Source organism: Otolemur garnettii, unplaced genomic scaffold (genome assembly GCF_000181295.1).
Source record: "Otolemur garnettii isolate 467f Iridium unplaced genomic scaffold, OtoGar3 scaffold00556, whole genome shotgun sequence".
NCBI lineage: Eukaryota > Metazoa > Chordata > Mammalia > Primates > Galagidae > Otolemur > Otolemur garnettii.
In genome coordinates this window covers 13,486-19,338 of record NW_003852951.1, presented here as the reverse complement: position 1 = coordinate 19,338, position 5,853 = coordinate 13,486, and the positions used below count along the sequence as shown (strand labels likewise).

General features: G+C 49.2%; 1 non-coding gene across 1 annotated transcript; it reads right to left on the bottom strand.

Moving 5' to 3' along the window:
- Positions 1 to 224: 224 nt before the first annotated feature.
- TRNAE-UUC lies at positions 225 to 296 on the bottom strand. The gene has a single exon. It is a non-coding gene; the product is annotated as a tRNA-Glu (tRNA).
- Positions 297 to 5,853: the final 5,557 nt, after the last annotated feature.

Genomic DNA, 5,853 nt, shown 5'->3' with positions numbered 1-5,853 from the left:
CGGCAAAATGCTCGGCCTTCCTGGGTGCGGCGCCACGTGGATCTGGGCGGTTGTGTTTACCTGAGCAAGATGCTCAGTAGCTCGGGCCCGTCACCTGTGCTAAGCAAACCTGGCGTGTCCTGAGAAGCAGCCCACCACTGGCAATCGGTTCAGAGGCTTTTTTGCCTCTGGGCCCTGGAACGCACTGGGTGTCACGGTAGGGAGGACCAACGTTGCAAAAGCACTTCCCTGACCGGGAATTGAACCCGGGCCGCGGCGGTGAAAGCGCCGAATCCTAGCCACTAGACCACCAGGGAGCTGCCGCAGGGGCCTTCTTGTTCTCTCTTCAGGCCAGAATAACACTTTCCCAGAAGTTCTCGGAATACTGGAGCCTTGTAGAGGTGGCCCGACGTTCCAGGCGTCCTCGGATAAGATCGTTCCCTCTCCGCTGTCCTCGATTGCTCTGCCAGCCTCCCCCAGGCCACAGACCGCAGGGCCCAGACCGCCTTACTGCGTGACGACTGAACTACGGATGGGTCTTTGCGAGGCTGCAGCGCGTGGAGCGATGTTTTCCATCCCCGCGGGGGCCCGGGCAGGTCAGTCAGTAGAGGAGGTTGTCGGGAAGAGGCAGAAGCGAGGAGGTCCTCAGGGCTCTGAGCACCCGGCGTGCCCAACAGCTTAAAGGACTCCGACGGAGGCAGAAGCCCACACAGCCGGCATGGAAGCACTTCCCGGGAGAGCTACGGGCCCTGATCTCCAGCCTCCCCCTATGACCTGCTGCACCTGCATCTGAGCGGAGGGCAACCTCGCCCCTCTGTATGATCCACCCCAATACGACCGTTCTCTCCGAGGCTGGAGCCGTCTTCAGATCCCGTATCCAGTCAGTCACGAACTCGTGGTTTCTCCTCGGTCAAGTGTGTGCACATTGACCCACACCGGGGTTTCTCAACCTCCGCGGTACTGATATTTTGGACGGGATAACTCGTGTGGGGATGGCTGCTCCCGCGGACGAGAGGATGCTGCTGCCTCGATGCCAGGAGACGACCCCTCCCTCCCGGCCTCTCCTCCTCCCGCCCCTCACCTCCCCATCCCCCGTCTTGACCAGGAAAAATGACACAGACCTTGCCTAGTGTCCCAGAGGGGACGGGAGGGGGAGGGGAGGTGCGAGGGCAAAATCGCTCCCTCCAGAGGAACTTTGCCGTCCGTCTGTGCACAGGCCTGCTGCGGGAGCTCGTCGGGATAAAGGCCCGGGGGTCCATTCAACTCGAAACCCCCTTCCCCACACCCATCTTCCCCCAGGTTGGACTTTCCACCTGGAGATCTTGCGGGTTTCTGCCTTCGGGTCTTTTCTTTGGTTGCGTCCTCCAAGTCAGCCTCTTTTGAGCCTTGTTCACCAGAGCCAGCCGGGCAAAGGGCTGGGTTCGCTCAGCGAGGCTCCTCTCGCCCCTTCTGGAACTTCTGAACTTTCGCTTCAGTCGGCAGAGAAGCGTTAGGGCCGGGTCTTTCGCATCCCCGGGCCTCGCCCAGGGACAGGGGCACAGCGCGCGGAGAAGAGTGCTGTTTGATTGCGGTTACTGACCCCCGGCGCACCCTTGCCGGCTCCTCCTAGTCCCACCCGCCGAAAGTTAAATCCTGGCTGAGCCTGAGCCCCGGGGACGCCCAGGCCCGGAGGGACATTGGGGAACAAGACGCCCTCTTCAGTCCTTTCCATTAGGAATCCCGAAAGGCTCCTGATGGCACAGTAAGGCGGCGGCTCTCGTCCTGTGGGGCAGGGGAAGAGAGATCCAAGGAGAGAGAAGGGAAATCCTATGAGGTTTCAGGATCTGAAGTCACCAGCAGGTGGTCCTCCTCTGGAACCCGATCCTCCCGTGGCTGCTGAAGGTGAGTGGAGTCCCTGTCTCCAGTTTGCCAGAGTAGACAAAGCAGAGGAAAGTGGGCCTGGGTGCCAGCGAGCTGGCAATCCCTGACCTTCCCAGTTGGTAGTACCGGAACTTCCCTACCCAGGGTATTTGTGGATTGCAAGGAAGGTACCTGAATCCTTTTTTGATTTTCCAACTGCTCTGATTAGAAGAAAGGATCTGGTGTGCAGCACATACAAAAGCCGGTACAGCAACTGCTGTGGAGACCGCCACCTGGCTCCCTTTCCCTCCGCCTACCTCGCCTTCATTTTAATTGGATTTTTCCAGCGAGAGTCCCCAAGTCCAAGCCTGTTGGGCTTTCAGTGCACAGTTGGTGGAACCGAGGAGGAGCCAGGAGCTTCATGGATGAATACTTTAAGTATGATAAACGTGCATTTCGAAAACATATTTACCAAATGCATCCACCTCACCTGTGCCAAGTTTACAAAGATGAGAAAGAAGAATTATATATAACCAAGAGAAAAGTGTCATAAGATGGCTTCTAAATAACTGCTGTTTCCACTGAAGTGCCTTTCCTCTGGATATGCTCACCAGTGTCCTCTCTTTCTCCAAATCAGACATCTAGTGCCAGACCGTAAAATCAATTTTCTGGTCCCAGCTTATCTTCTGCACTGTGTATCGCTGCCTCTCTTTCACATGCACAAAACGTCAGCTCTTTCTCAGTTTCCAATCTGCAACATCCCACCCAAGGATGAGTTCATGGTGGGCGTTCGTGGGGGCAGGGGGGAGCATGTAGGGGAAACCAATATCATCATTTCTACCTCACACTATACATTAGAGACCTGCCCTGGGACTCCTCCCAGGAGTCTTAGTTTGGGCTGCTCTAAACTGTACCACAGACTGGGTGGCTTGTTCACAACAGGAATTTCTCACAGTTCTGGAGGCTGGAAATCCAAGATCAAGGTGCCAGCCTGATCCTGGGCTTATGAAGAGGGACCTCTTCCCAGTTATAAACTGCCATCTTCTCATTGCATCCTCAGGAGGCAGAAAGGGTGGGAGAGCTCTCTGGGTCTCTTTGATAAGGACATCCAATCCCATCCTGGAGGAGCCACCTTCCTGACCTGATTACCTCCCAAATGCCCCATCTCTTAATACTTAGGTATGTGTGTATGTGTGTGTGTGTGTGTTTCGGATAGAGTCTTGCTGTGTCACCTGGGTTAGAGTCCCATGGCCTCAGCCTCGATCACAGCAACCTCAGACTCCTCGACTCAAGTGATCCTCCTGCCTCAGCCTCCCAAGTAGCTGGGACTAGAGCATGTGCCACTACCATGACCACCTAATGTTTTTTCTAGTGTGAGTAGAGATGGTCTCTCCGTGTTGCTCAGCCTGACCTCAAACAATCCTTCAGCTTTGGTCTCTGGGAGAGGTAGGATTACAGGCATTCACTACCAGGCCTGGCCAGCCAGCTCTTATTACTATCATGTTGGGGGTTAGGACATCTTTTTCTCTTCTCTTCTTTTCTTCCCATTATTTTACTTTCCCCCCTTTCCTATCTTTTCTTTTCAAGACAGGTCTCACTCTATCATCCAGGCTGGAGGGCAGTGGCATCACATAGCTCATCTGCAACCTCAAACTCTCGGGCTGAAGGGATCCTCCTGCCTCAGCCTTGGGAGTAGGTGGGACTACAGGTATGTGCCACCACAACTGGCTGATTGGCTGATTAAAAAAAAAAAAAAATTCTTTTAGAGACAGGGTCTCGCCATGTTACACAGGCTGGTCTCCAACTCCTTAACATATAAGTGACCTTCGGGACTGAACCTCGACATGAGCCAACGTGCCTAGCCTAGAGGTTGGATTTGAAAATGTGCATTTTGAATGGACACAGACAACCAGTCCATAGCAATCTTCCTAGAAAGAAGAAGAAATTGTAAATAGCCCAAAGCTTTCTACTTTTCATGGTGAGACATAGAAAACATCTCCTAAGATTAAAGGCCTGAAATGTGAGCTGTCACTTTTTGAAAATCCAGACTCTACTGAGTTTTGTAGACATTTTGCATGTTCATTACCCTCCAGACACCTGGAGATTCAGTCTCCCCCAGGGGGCACAATAGAGGATTTTTGGCCACAAGGGGGGAACCAACATACCTGAGCGAGGGCATGTGTCACGCTGGGATGACAGGGTTGAAGTGACAGCATCATCTTGATGTGTGTGGTGGTTATGTGAGTTATTGCCTATTTCAAAATGTGTTGGGCTGTGTGAAAAAAGATGAAAAACCAGAGGACTTGTACTACCCTGACTTTAAGACTTACTATAAGCTGTTTATAGGCACAGCAGGGTGCAAGTAGGATCAGGAGGCACAAATAGATTGAGTTGGGATACTTGAAATTCACCCACACTCAATAGGTCAATAAAGCAGTTCAGTGGGGGACAGAAAATGGTTTCCATTCATGGAAGTTCATGGGGGATGGGGATGGGGGTGTGGAGGAGGGTAGGGGAAACCAACATCATCATTTCTACCTCACACTACACACCAAAGTAATGTGAGGTGCATCTGGGACCAAAATTTAAAAGTGAAGTGTAGAAAGCACATTGAGGATGCTTTGTGACTTGGTGGCAGGCATAGAGTTACTGAACGGGACCTGGGGCGGGGGGGAATATATATATATAATATATTTCTATTTTTATACATATATGTAAAAGAAAGACATGATGAGCTAGACTTCATCAACATTAACCGTGTCTTCTCATCAAAAGACGCCACTTAGACTCTAGCTCTTTGCCGATGATATGATCTTATACTTAGAGAACCCCAAAGACTCAACCACAAGATTCCTGGAAGTGATAAAAAAAAAAATACGGTAATATCTCAGGGTATAAAATCAATAGTCCACAAATCAGTAGCCTTTGTATATGCCAATAAGGGCTAAGTTGAGAAGCTAATCAAGGACGTAATTCCCTTCACAGTAGCTTCAAAACAAATGAAATACCTAGGAATATACCTAACAAAAGAGGTGAAGGACCTCTACAAAGAAAATTACTAAACCCTTAGAAAAGAAATAGCAGAAGATATTAACAAATGGAAGAACATACCATGCTCGTGGCTGGGAAGAGTCAACATTGTTAAAATGTCTGTATTCCCCAGAGCGCTCTACAGATACAATGCAATCCCCATTAAAATACCAACATCATACTTTCAAGATTTGGAAAAAGTAATTCTCCATTTTGTATGAAACCAGGGGGAGAAAAAAACCCCATATAGCCAAGGCAATTCTTAGTAATAGAAACAAAGCCAGGAGCATCACCCTTCCAGACTTTCTACTACAAGGCTATACTACAAGGCCATAGTGATCAAAACAGCATGGTATTGGCACAAAAATGGGAGCATAGGCATTCGGAACCCAATAGAACACCGTGGGATGAAACTAACATCTTACAGCCACCTGATATTTGTTAAACCAAACAAGAACATACTCTGGGGAAAAGAATCCCTATTCAATAAATGGTGCTGGGAGAACGGGATAACCACATGTAAAAGACTGAAACTGGATCTGCACCCTTCACCACTCACAAAAATTGATTCAAGATGGACAAAAGATTTAAATCTAAGGCACACAACAATAAAAATCCTCAAAGAAAGTGTGAGGAATACACTTGAAGATACCGGCCTGTGGAAAGATTTTATGAAGAAGACTTCTGTTGCAATTGCAACAACAACAAAAAGAAAGAAAGACTTAATTAACTGAAAAGCTTCTGTATAGCTAAGGAGACAACAACCAAAGCAAACAGATAACCTTCAGAATGGGAAGAGATATTTGCACATTATGAATTGGACAAAGGCTCGGTAACCAGGATCTATACAGAACTCAAATTAATCATCAACAACAAAAAAAGAGCCAACAATCCCATAGATTATTGGGCAAGAGACATTAGTAGAACCTTCTCTAACTAAGGAAGTCAGAGGAATAGCTAACAAACATATGAAAAAATGCTCATTGACCCTAATTATCAGCAAAA